This window comes from Rhinatrema bivittatum, chromosome 1, assembly GCF_901001135.1.
Source record: "Rhinatrema bivittatum chromosome 1, aRhiBiv1.1, whole genome shotgun sequence".
Lineage (NCBI taxonomy): Eukaryota > Metazoa > Chordata > Amphibia > Gymnophiona > Rhinatrematidae > Rhinatrema > Rhinatrema bivittatum.
In genome coordinates this window covers 482,076,115-482,088,943 of record NC_042615.1, presented here as the reverse complement: position 1 = coordinate 482,088,943, position 12,829 = coordinate 482,076,115, and the positions used below count along the sequence as shown (strand labels likewise).

General features: G+C 42.6%; 1 protein-coding gene across 3 annotated transcripts in view; it reads left to right on the top strand.

Annotated features, from left to right (window-relative positions):
- DENND4C (DENN domain containing 4C) overlaps positions 1–12,829 on the top strand; it is a 233,808-nt gene that overhangs the window by 124,394 nt on the left and 96,585 nt on the right. The window lies entirely within an intron of this gene.

Sequence of the window (12,829 nt, the reverse complement as noted above, 5' to 3'; positions counted from 1 at the left end):
TAATTTATGGGACTAAGCTTTGGACCCTTCTAGCCCACTTGTTACCCCCAGCATAAATAGGTTTAATTTACAGGGGAAGATGAGATCAACGTCTTCTGTGGCCCAGTGCTCCTGTATGTGGGTGACTTCATGCCCACTGGAAAAGTTTGCATAGGATCCTTTCTAAGCATGTGTAAATCTGTGGAAATGTAAGATGGATGGTGGCCAACACAGGAAACGTTATGGTAGCGGGTTGTGAACACCTGCACATCTAGTGTCAGGTACTCGCTTACGTTGAGGTTCAGTAGCAGGTGCTTCCCTTGTTAAAATGCTGATGAGCTTTTATCTAGTTTGTCGGTTGGTGGGTTTTTTTTCTTTTTCTTTTTTTTAAATAGTGATCCGAGATATCACAGGGCACACATGTTAGTATAAGGGGAGCAGTGATGTGAAAATTTGATTCCAACCCTCACTTGAAAATGAATACAGAGGGAGGTGGTAGGTACTTGTTGCTTGGTTTCGTGCTGGGGCTGTAGTGCTGCCGCTCTCCTCTTCTCTAGTGTGATTTGTATAGAGGGAGATGAAATGAAATGCTGACTTCATCTCTGGGTTTTGTTTTGTTTGTTTTTCTTTTTTACTTTTCCCAAGAAGATATTTTTGATTTAGTCTGTATAATTGGCTATTTTTAAACCCAAGGTAAATAATTTAACTTCTTCATGCTCTTGCTTTCTAACAGGCCGATTCAGTAAAAGTCTCGGGAGAGCAGGTGAGCGCCCGCTTTCCCGGCGCGCGCACAGGTCACTCTCCTGTGCGCGCGATTCAGTATTTAAATGAGGGCCTGTGGTAAAAAGAGGCGCTAGGGACACTAGCGTGTCCCTAGCGCCTCTTTTTTGACAGGAGCGGCGGCTGTCAGCGAGTTTGGCAGCCGACACTCAATTTTGCCGGCGTCGGTTCTCAAACCCGCTGACAGCCATGGGTTCGGAAACCGGACACCGGCAAAATTGAGCGTCCGGTTTTCAAGCTGCGGGCCGATTAAAAAAAATTTTTTTTTTTAATTTTTTTTTTACTTTGGGATATCATAGCGATATTAAGTCGGAGGGTGACAGAAAAGCAGTTTGTACTGCTTTTCTGTATGCTTTCCCGGCGCTGGCAGAAATTAACGCCTACCTTTGGGTAGGTGCTAATTTCTGAAAGTAAAATGTGCGGCTTGGCTGCACATTTTACTTAATGAATCGCGCAGGAATAACTAATAGGACCATCAACATGCATTTGCATGTTGCAGGTGCTATTAGTTTCGGGGGAGTTGGATGCGCATTTTCGACCCCTTACTGAATAAGGGGTAAAGCTAGTGCGTCAAACGCGCATCCAAACGCGGGTTAACAGTGCGCTCCACCAGAGCGCACTGTACTGTATCGCACCGTAAATAGGTGAGGGATTTTGTTCTTGAGTTATTACTATATGTGTGGAAAAAACAAGTGCAGTTAAAAAGATCTTGCTAACGGAAGAGGTGCTGATTTTTCTTACAGCTATGCTGCTGGGGAGGTGAAAGCTCATAACTGGGAACCTGTACGCCAGGTGGTTGGTATCTTTCCAGACCTGTGGTTTTGTAAAATATCTAAAGAAACAAGTAGATCATTGAGGAACTTTAAAATTTTATTTTTGTTTGTTGGAAAAATGGGCTGTATTTTTTATTTTTTATTGCCATAAGCTTATCGATGCTCATAAGACTGAAAATGTTAGAGCTAGTCAGAAGATAATTGTGTTTTCTCAAGGAACACAAATTGTGGCAGAGCATCTGTGAATGTCAGGTGTGTTCCCTCTGCCAAGGTGCATGATTTGTTTCTTCTTTTGTACACTTAGTACTTTTGGGATAGGAAGCAGAGCAGGCATGGCGTCAGCTGCTTTCTGATTGGTTGCATGGGAGAGTTGAGCTGCTTACGGACAATGAGCCACTGCTTCCATTCCCGGTGCAATTGGAGCAGGTGCAGATATTTGGAGCTGTTTTTGCTCTTCTTGTGCCTTCAGCCACCTTCCTCCTCCCCCTCCCTCTTCCCTGCCTCTTTTGCCCCTCTCTCCTTCTTGTTTGAGTGTATTGGGTACTGGAAAGGGATATTGGAAAAAGCTATATTTTGTTTATGTGGGGAAATAAAGTTAATTAAAAAAAAAAGAGCATGAGCTGCAGTCGAGGCAGCTGGCATGGCAGGAGCAAGGGATGTCCTGGAACAGCGGTGTTTAGGGCGCAAAGGAGCCAGTGAGGAGGTACAGCTGAGTGGAAAATTGCAGCGCAACTGTTTTATATATATATTTTTTTCTCAGATTGCCTTGTCAGCCATGTGGCTCTCTTAAAATGGCACCCGTGACTCAGTGCAAGACGAAATCTTTCCTCTGTTCATGTGCAGCCTGTGTTTAGTGCATGCAGGAAATGACCAGCTCTTTTGTGCAGAATGCTCTGCAGCCAAAGGGGCAGTGCCCAACCATGAATTTTTACATGCCAGGGGGTCCGGGTCATCTGCATCGGCTGCCCCTTCCACCTGATCCCAGAACACCAGCAGAAGCCAAGCCAGGAACTAGCTCTTTTCAGTTGTACTTGCCGGGACCATTGGCCCCCAGGGGTGGGGGTGGGATCTTCAGTTTCCTGGAATGAATTTTTTAGGAGGTTACATGCCTTTTGCAGGGAGCAGGAAACAGCCAGAGCTGGTGAAACTCCACTTTCTTTTTCTGCTCTTGTGCCTTCCCAAAGGGACAAATGTTAACTGGACCCTGGTCTAGTGGACTCACTGGAAGATGGAACCTTAGGAAACTGGAAAGAAACGCTGCCTGTCAGAGGATTCCCTGGATGGTTTTCAGTCTCTCTTTTGTCGTCTTCCCCCCACCCCAGTGATGTTTCTTAAGCCTTAGAAGAAGGTGAAATTTCTCCTGGTTGAGAGGCCCATAGGACCATGCTGTATCGGTTTCTTAAGGAAGAGTTGCCTGCCTTAATTTTCTAATCCCCATACACATTGCAACTGGATGAGGATGCAGGGGTCGGAGTTAAGGTGACCTGGGGAGATACCTTAATAGTAAGTCTCAGGAAATCTTCCTGTTTATTTTCGCTTCTCCTTGAGGCAGTGCAGGATTTGGTGGATTTAGAGTGGAATTTGTTGGATGCTAACTTTAAGGGAGGGGTAGGGCTCTGTCTACGATGTATCCCCATGCCCTCAGATGAAGGATAAACTTAGATTTACAAAGGTGGACGCTTTGGTCTGTTCAGTGACTACAGGGGCCATAATCTTGCTTGTAGAAGGTGCTGCGCTCAAGGATGTGCATGATAGAACAGAAGCCATGCTTAAACAGGCCTTTGAAGTGATGGCTATGAATCTTCACAAAGCCTCTTGCTGTTGTATCGAGGTGCATTCAGGTTTGCACTTAGTGCAAGAAGCACAAGCGTCATTAGGGGAGGATTCTCCTTCCTTAGAGCCAGGGTCGTCTTTTGTTTGTCTGACAGTGGCTTTGATTTAGCCGATCAGCTGTTAGAGAAGTGGTATTTATTTATTTATTTCGAGGCTTTTATATACCGAAGTATAGCAGAGACTGCCTTCACTCCGGTTTACATAGGAACAACTTAATACAATTTAATCACATTGGAACAACTTATTATAATAAGAACGGTGTTCGAGTCATAGGTTTAAAAAGAGCAACAATTACATACTGTAAACGAACATTTTTTCAACATATGAATTAACCATTTTTAAAGGGAGGGAGAATATAAGGAGAGTTCATCGTTAGGTGAGGGGTACAGCTTCTGTGGCTGTGCCATGGACTGTGGATAATATTTCCAAGCCCAGTTTGACTAAATGTTTAAAGAATGATTGGAGAAGATGGCTAAGGTTTGAGGAGACTTCAAGGTTCCCGGACTGCTAGAGGTTAGGAGCAGATCAGATTCTTGTCAATTTCTTTTGGGTCTGTACGCAGGACTCCAGGAGATTTTGGCAGACCTGGGGGTTTTTGGGACAGAGTCTCATTGCTTTTCGAGTTTCCAGTTCTTTCGCTCCAAGAAGAACATTGAGATTTGCCACCTCTAGATCAGCACAATGACTTATGGGCACACCTGCAGGTACCAGAGAGAGTCTGTCTCTCCCTGTTTTATCACAGGGAGAGACAGACAATGGATCGATGAGTCCTCAAGATTGCACAACATGGTTAAGCCTTGGAATTTGAGTGTCCAGTTTTCAATGCTTTTATGGTTTCCCTATATTGGTCCAACAAGAAGAAAGCTGTGGTTTTGTCCACTCTTTGGAGACTTATTGCGTTGAAGGCAGTGATTCCAGTGCTGGAAGCCCAGAAGGGTCTAGAGAGATACTCCATTTACTTTGTGGTTCCAAAAAAGGAAGATTAATTTTGCACTATCTTGGATCTGAAGTGAGTAAACAATTTCTTAAAGGTTACCCACTTCAGAATGGGAGATCTTGAAATTTATTATCATGGCAGTGCAAAAAGGAGAATTCCTTACCACCTCAGATGTGATGAAAGCATATATTCACAACCCTATCTGAGAAGAAAACAGGCATTATCTTCATTTTGTGGTGTTGGATCAACATTTTCAGTTTCAGGCACTACTTTTCGAGTTGGCAACAGCACCACGAACATTCTCCAAGGTAAATTTGTGGGCAGCAGCCTTGAGAAAAGAGAGAATTCCTGGTCCACCCATATCGGGGCAAGATTGATCTGTGCAAAATCCTTCAAGGAGGGCCAGTTGTCCTCCCGGAGAGTAGTCCAGTTGTTGCAGGAGCTCTAAGATGTCATCAACCTAGCCAAGAGTAATCTCTGTCCTCAAACCTGGTGTATTTGGGTGCTCGATTCAATACTTGTTCAAATGGGTACATCATCTGGATCAGTGGATGCTGAAGTTGGAAGATCAGATCAGAAGGTTGCGGGACAGTTCAGCCTCCCTCGATATGACTTTAACTCCAGACTCTAGGATCCATGGCAGCGACTTTGGACTTGGTTCCCTGGGCAAGGGCTCACTTGCATTCTTTACAGAAGGCCTTTTTCTCTTGGTGGAATCCCCAGAATCAGGATTACTTGGTGAGATTTACCCTTCCGAAGCAGGTTCCACAGAACCTTCAATAATGGCTGGATTGCAAGCATTTGCTCAGGGGGGGTGGAATCAATGCCTTCTGTTTGGACAGTAGTGACCATGGATACAAGTCTGTCCAGGTGGGGAGGGCACTGTCAGGAGATCACAACGCAGGGTCAGTGGTCTAGCATAGAGATGAGCTGGATCATCAACAGTCTGGAGGCTCAGGCGATTTGATTTGGTGCTGCTCAGTTCTTCCTGGTTGTTCAGAAGGGACGGTAAGAGTGATGTCTGACAATTCCACAGCAATGGCATACATCAACCATCAAGGAGGGATGTGAAGTCTGCAGGTCTCCTTGGAGATGGACATGCTTCTTTCTTGAGTGGAGAGACATTTTCAAGCCTTGATGGCATCCCACATAGCAGGAGCAGACAATTACCGGGCAATTATCTCAGTTGTCATGTATTGGATCCAGGGGGAGTGGTATCTCTCCAGTAATGCCTTCGACCTCATTGTTGCCAGAAGAGTTCTGCCATTCATGGATTTGTTGCAACGAGAATTCAGAAGTGGGCAGGTTCTTCAGATGCAGGAGACATTTGAAGTCCTCTGGTATCAATGCTCTAGTTCAGGAATGGCTGAGAGTGGAAACCTTTGCCCATGATAGGCAGAGTGATTCAGAAAATTGCAGTGCATCCGGGCCTTGTTCTCCAGGTGACTCCAGATTGGCCTCAATGGCTGTGGTACAAAGACCTATAGCGCTACTTGTGCGACAGTCCGCTTTGCTTCCTGCCTCTCGAGAACTTACTCAACCAGGATCCTGTCTCTCATGAGGGTCTGGATCAGTTCTGTCTTATGGTCTGGCCTTTGAAAGGTTGCATTTGGTGAAAAAAGGTTACTCGCCAGCCGTAGTCTCTATGCTTTTGAAGGCCATGAAGTTTTCCACTTCCTTGGCTTCTGTGTGTATTTAGTGTGTTTTTGAGGATTTGTGTAGCCAGCCAGACTACAGTGTCTCAGGTCTTGGGTTTCCTACAGCGGGGTCTGTTTAAGTGTTTGGCCCACAATACATTGAAAGTACATGTGGTGGCCCTCTCCTGTTATAGAGGAAGGATTCAAGACCATTTTCTGTCCTTGTTCCCTAATATGTCTTGTTTCTTAAGCACATTCAGCTGTTGCGGCGGATTTCAGTTCCTCTGTGGGATCTGAATTTCGTTCTTTTTTAGTAGGATCTCAATTCACTCTGCTTAAAAGGGTGTGTCTGCGTTTGCTCACTTTGAAGACTATGTTCCTGGTTGCCATATGTTTGGCATGTATGGTATCAGAGTTGCAGGCACTTTCTTGTAGAGAGCTCTTTCTGATGATTACTCAGGATAGGATGCAGCTTTGCACAGTGCCCTCCTTTTTGCTAAAGGTGGTCTCCAGCTTTCATCTGAATCAGTGATATCCTTGCTGTACTTTGATAAGCCCACTGGCAAATCAATAATACATCACAAAAATCCAGACACAAAAAACGTATAGTGACATATAATATATTATTATCTTTTTAATATTACAGAGAAAATATTTCCCAAACACTTTTATCTAAAATTATTTCAAAACACACACCCAAGGAATACCAACCTAAAAATTCCAACAATACATTCATACCATTCACACTTCCCTTCACATACATATCCACTAAAAAAAACCTTGTTACCCCAACCTCTTATCTTGTATATTAAATTCTTTTAATTATTCTTATAATTTCAAAATAAATTTTTCACAAGCAGAAAATATTTTCTCATTAACTGACACATGATCACTTTGTATCAACAATTATATTTTTCTCATATTTTCTTCATCTTTCTTACATTCATACTATCTCTCACACACACACACACACACACACACACACACACAGGATCTCATTCACACACAGGCTCTCAATCACACACACATACTCTTTTACACAGACAGGTTTTACACAGACAGGTTTTCAGACACACACACACACTCACTCTCCCACTCTCTCTCTCCCACTCTCTCTCCCCCACTCACACTCTCACTCTCACTCTCACGCACACACACACTCACTCACTCACATATATGCTTGCTCATTCACTCTCTCTCCCCCCCCCCCCCCAACTAGCGGCAGAGCAGCCTCCTCCACTTCCAGCCCTCGTGGCCTCGAGAAAGGACTCCCATCAGCCATGGGGGCTAACGTTACTCCTCTTGTGCTCCGCGCCGCACTGCTCATTCTTCACGCTGAGCCTCTCTTCTTCGGGTCAATGCTGCATGCGCTAGTATGGTTCCTTCTTCCCATGCAAGCGGCCGCTGCATACCACTTCCTTTTGCAGGGGGCGGGAAGAAGAGACCATGCTGGTGCCACTGACTCCAACTCTCCTGCCATGTTCCACCCGGGCTATCGGCATTTTAAGCCTGGGCGGAGGTTGACTTCCTATTTTGCTGGGGGAGGGGGAGCAGCTGGGTCAGTGGAGGATCGGGAAGTGTGGCGACACACCTGCGTGTGCTTGGCGACACAACTGGTGTGTAGCGATACCAGTTGAGAACCACTGCGTTAGATGACGGAGTTAAAGGGGCTCTTAGGGGAGATAAGGCCATTGCAGAAAGACTAAATGAATTCTTTGCTTCTGTGTTTACTAAGGAGGAATTTGGGGAGATACTGGTTCTGGAGATGGCTTTCAAGGGTGATGAGTCAGATGAACTGAACCAAATCACTGTGAACCTGGAAGATGTAATAGGCCAGATTGACAAACTAAAGAGTAGCAAATCACCTGGACTGGTTGGTATGCACCCCAGGATTCTGAAGGAACTAAAAAATGAAATTTCAGATTTATTAGTTAAAATTTGTAGCCTATCATTAACAATCATCCAATGTACCTGATGACTGGAGGGTGGCCAGTGTAACCCCGCTATTTAAAAAGGGTTCCAGGGGTGATCCAGGAAACTATAGACCGGTGAGCCTGACTTCAGTACCAGGAAAAATAGTAGAAACTATTCTAAAGATCAAAATTACAGAGCATATAAAAAGACATGGTTTAATGGAACATAATATGGATTTACCCAAGGGAAGTCTAGTTTCACAAATCTGCATCACTTCTTTGAAGGTGTTAATAAACATGTGGATAAAGATGAACTGGTACATATAATGTATTTGGATTTTCAGAAGGCGTTTGACAAAGTCCCTTATGAGAAGCTTCTAAGAAAACTAAAAAGTCATGGGATAGGAGGCGATGTCCTTTCGTGGATTACAAACTGGTTAAAAGACAGGAAACGGGGTAGGATTAGATGGTCAGTTTTCTCAGTGGAAAAGGATAAACAGTGGAGTGCCTCAGGGATCTGTACCTGGACCGATTCTTTTCAATATATTTATAAATGATCTGGAAAGGAATAAGACAAGTGAGGTAATCAAATTTGCAGATGATACAAAATTATTCAGAGTAGTTAAATCACAAGTGGATTGTGATAAGTTGCAGGAGGATCTTGAGAGACTGGAAGATTGGGCATCCAAATGGCAGATGAAATTTTAATGTGGATAAGTGCAAGGTGATGCATATAGGGGAGAAAAAACCCATGCTATAGGTACACGATGTTAGGTTCTATATTAGGAACTACTACCCAGGAAAAAGTTCTAGGCATCATAGTGGATAATACATTGAAATCATCAGCTCAGCGTGCTGTGGCAGTCAAAAAAAGCAAACAATTTTAGGAATTATTAGGAAGGGCATGGTGAATAAATCAGAAAATGTTTTAATGCCTCTGTATTGCTCCATGGTGAGACTGCATCTCAAAAAAGATATAGTTGCACTGGAGATGGTACAAAAAAGGGCGACCAAAATGATAAAGGGGATAGAACAGCTCCACTATGAGGAAAGGCTAAAGAGATTAGGGCTGTTCAGCTTGGAGAAGAGCCGGCTGAGGGGGGATGTGATAGAGGTGTTTAAAATCATGAGAGGTCTAGAACAATTGAATGTGAATTGGTTATTTATTATTTCAGATAATAGGACTAGGGGACACTCCATGAAGTTAGCAAGTAGCACATTTAAAACTAATTGGAGAAAATTCTTTTTCACGCAGTACACAATTAAGCTCTGGAATTAGTTGCCAGAGAATGTGGTTAGGGGCAGTTAATGTAGCTGGATTTAAAAAAAGGTTTGGATACGTTCTTGGAGGAGAAGTCCATTAACTGTTGTTAATCAAGTTGACTTAGGGAATAGCCACTGCTATTTCTGGCATTACTGGCATGGGATCTATTTAATGTTTTGGGTACTTGCCAGGTACTTGTAACTTGGATTGGCCACTATTGGAAACAGGATGCTGGGCTTGATGGATCCATGGTCTGACCCATTATTTCAACTTCTTATATTTTCATGTTCTAAATTTAAGAAAATCAAACTAAATCATTTAAGCAATGACAGGTACAACACGTCAATTATGTGTTAACATAACAAAAATGATTCCGTTCATTTCTTTTTTCAAATTTAAACAATATAAAATAAAATAGTAATTACCGTATTTTTCGCTCCATAAGACGCACTTTTTTTCCCCCAAAAGTGGGGGGAAAATGTATGTGCGTCTTATGGAGCGAATATAAAAAAAAAAACTAAAATCTAACAAACCCCCCCCTCCCTCCTGACTCCCCCAAGACCTGCCGACTTAATTTACTACAACCCCCCCACCCTCCTGACCCCCCCAAGACCTGCCAAACGTCCCTGGTGGTCCAGCGGGGGTCCAGGAGCAATCTCCTGGGCTTGGGCTGTCGGCTGCCAGTAATCAAAATGGCGCCGACGGAGGAGATCGCTCCCAGACCGCTCCCGGACCCCCTCTGGACCACCAGGGACATTTGGCAGGTCTTGGGGGGGTCAGGAGGGTGGGGGGTTGTAGTAAATTAAGTCGGCAGGTCTTGGAGGTGGGTCAGGAGGGTGGGGGTTGTTAATTAATTTAAAGGGTTGGGATGGGTTTTTTTTGGGGGGGGAGGGGTTCCCAGAGAAAGAAAAGTTTTCTGATCTGGGGAGTGGACCGAAATGGCCCTCCCCAGACCCGAAAACAAAATGGGGAGAAAAAAAAAAGCTATGCACTCCCCTAATTTGCTCCATAAGACGCCCAGACGCAGAGCCGGTTTAGCACAAATGTTTTTTTTTTTTTTTTCTCCCTCTGAATCCTAGGTGCGTCTTATGGTCAGGTGCGTCTTATGGAGCAAAAAATACGGTAAATATTACAGACCATCCACATTTAATAAATTAAGTATAATAAAAAAAAGATAACATAAAATCACAAAAGCCATGGGAGTATGAAATTAAAATAAAGTCCATTATCAAATAAAGTAAAAGAAACCATAATTAACTAGATGGAAAGGCTGGCAAAAAAAGAAGTCTTTAAAGCTTTCTTGAACTCAAAATAATCTTTTTCCAGATGCAAGTCTAAGGGAAAAGAGTTCCAAAATCTTGGAACAAGAGACAAAAACCTATCTTCCATGGTAGTTTCTAATCTAATCTTTTTAGGAAAAGGAAAAACTAACAACATTTTCTGTTCTGATGAGCACAACAAGCAAACAGGCTAATGAGGAACAATTAGGCTAGAGAGGTATGAATGTATTCCCCAACTTAAGGCTTTAAGGGCCTCATTTTCTAAAGTACTGCAGGCCTGCAATACTTTAGAAAATCGCGCTAGTGGGGGGTGGGGGATCGACCCGGGGGGGGGGGGGGCGGTCCTGCGCTAGCTGGCAGCAATCGCACGTCCGTGGTGCGATCGCTGCCGGTTTTGCACCCAATAGCACCACCATAGAAGGTGTAACTATTGGGCGCAAAAAGCCACCTACCTTTTCGCCGTCCGCGGCGTCTTCATGGAGTCGGCCCCGGTGACGCCCCGACTCCTCCTCTTCCGGGGCCGACTCTGCCCCAATTTAGGTAGCGTAGGTGTGCGATAGCCTTGGTAAATAAGGCCCTAAAAGTCAAACATCCTATTTTAAATTGAATTCTCAGAGATATTGAAAGTCATTGCAGTTCATACAGCAGAGGAGTTGCATGATCAAGTTTTTTTTTTTTTCCAAAGATTAGTTTCACAGCTGTGTTTTGAACAGTTTGCAATCTTATTTGAATGGATGTTAGGCCATGAAACAGGACATTGTGATAATATAAGATGATGCATTAAGGTCTTAAGATCAGAAGAATCTATAAAAGTTTTAAGATGAAGAATAAAACACACAGAAATATGAACGCTCTAACAGTTGTGAAATATGATTTGAAAAAGAGCTGAATCAGTATGGACACCCAGGGTAGTGATGACATGTTTTACTTGAATTGGATTACCAACCATAATGGGGGGAGGAAACTGAGTAATGTTTTGTCTTCTAGAGAACAAATAGCTTCATATTTACTTGGATTGGCCTTGAGTTTAGAAGATTTCAGCCAGTTGGCCACTAGTATCAAACATTTATTCAGTCCAGTAAGAATTATGGTTATAACAAGTGGGAATTTGAATGTCATCAGAATAGAAATAACCAAAAAATCCCAATCTTTGAATCAGGATGGCTAAGGGCACAAGGAAAATATTAAAATATTTGAAAGAACAGACTCTTGAGGAACACCACAGCTAGTGAAACTGTTTGCAGACATTGATGAATTTCAGGTAACAGAATAAGGTCTGGATGTTAAAAAAAAATGTAAACTAGCTAAGTAATTGAGCTCAAATGCTATATCTGATAAGTGGTCAAGGAGCAATTGATGGTCAACAATATCGAAGGCAGAGCTCATGTCTAGTCATACCAATAAAGCGATTTTCCCATATCCATGTAGACTGATCTTGTTGATCGGAGCAGTAAGGGCGGTTAAGGTGCTATTGCCCTTTCCTGTAACCCAGTTGTTTCAGGTGTAAGACAAAAGTAGCACCCAAAAAATTAGACCGTTGAGATTGTACTACCTTTTCTATGATCTTAGAATGTGGAGGCAAATTGGAGAGGGGTTGATAATTCTCTGTGAGATCAAGGTATTGCTTCTTCAAAATAGGCCTAACAGCAGCAGTTTTCAGTAGTTGGGGTACATTTTTAAGTTCAATTCTAGAATTTACAATATCAACTAAAAAAGATAGCAGACCAACTTCATGATTTCTGATGAACTTGAATGGAAGGGGATCAACCTTGGAGGAGGAAGGATTAGTTTGTTTTAGCAGAATTTGCAATCCAGCAACAGTATATTGGATCAAAGCTTTAAATGAAATAAAAAATAGTATGTGGATACCTAAAATGGTATATCTGTCAGAGAACCCTAAAATAGAGTAACACCACTAATATTTTAAATGATTAGAAAGACGATTAATGTTGCAAGTTTTATTACAAAATGGCAAAGAATATCAAAACTATTCAAAAAATATTTCAAAAAATAAAATTTGCATAATAACACACACACACACACACACACAATTTATCAATTGCCCTAGTCAATCATTCCTCATTCATATAGCTTCTAAACTCTCTATTGTTATCTATACATGTTATAAATGTATATCAACATAAAACATTGTCAAAATATATACAGATTGCTTGTAATGAAACAATGACACACTTGCAGTAGAGCTGGACTTGAAGAAAGATACTTTGTGAATTACAAATGAGTCAATGGAAAATACCTTCATTAAAAAGGAATACAGTTGAATCTCAGTCCACAAGAAAGGATACTTTGTAATTGTTTCACAGGACAGTTGTTCCAATGATGTCTCTGTTCTTCTTCTGCTATATCCTGTATTCTCTCTGACCCTACAAAGGCCTCTGCCGTCCAGTCTTCCTCGGGAAAATATTGTTCATA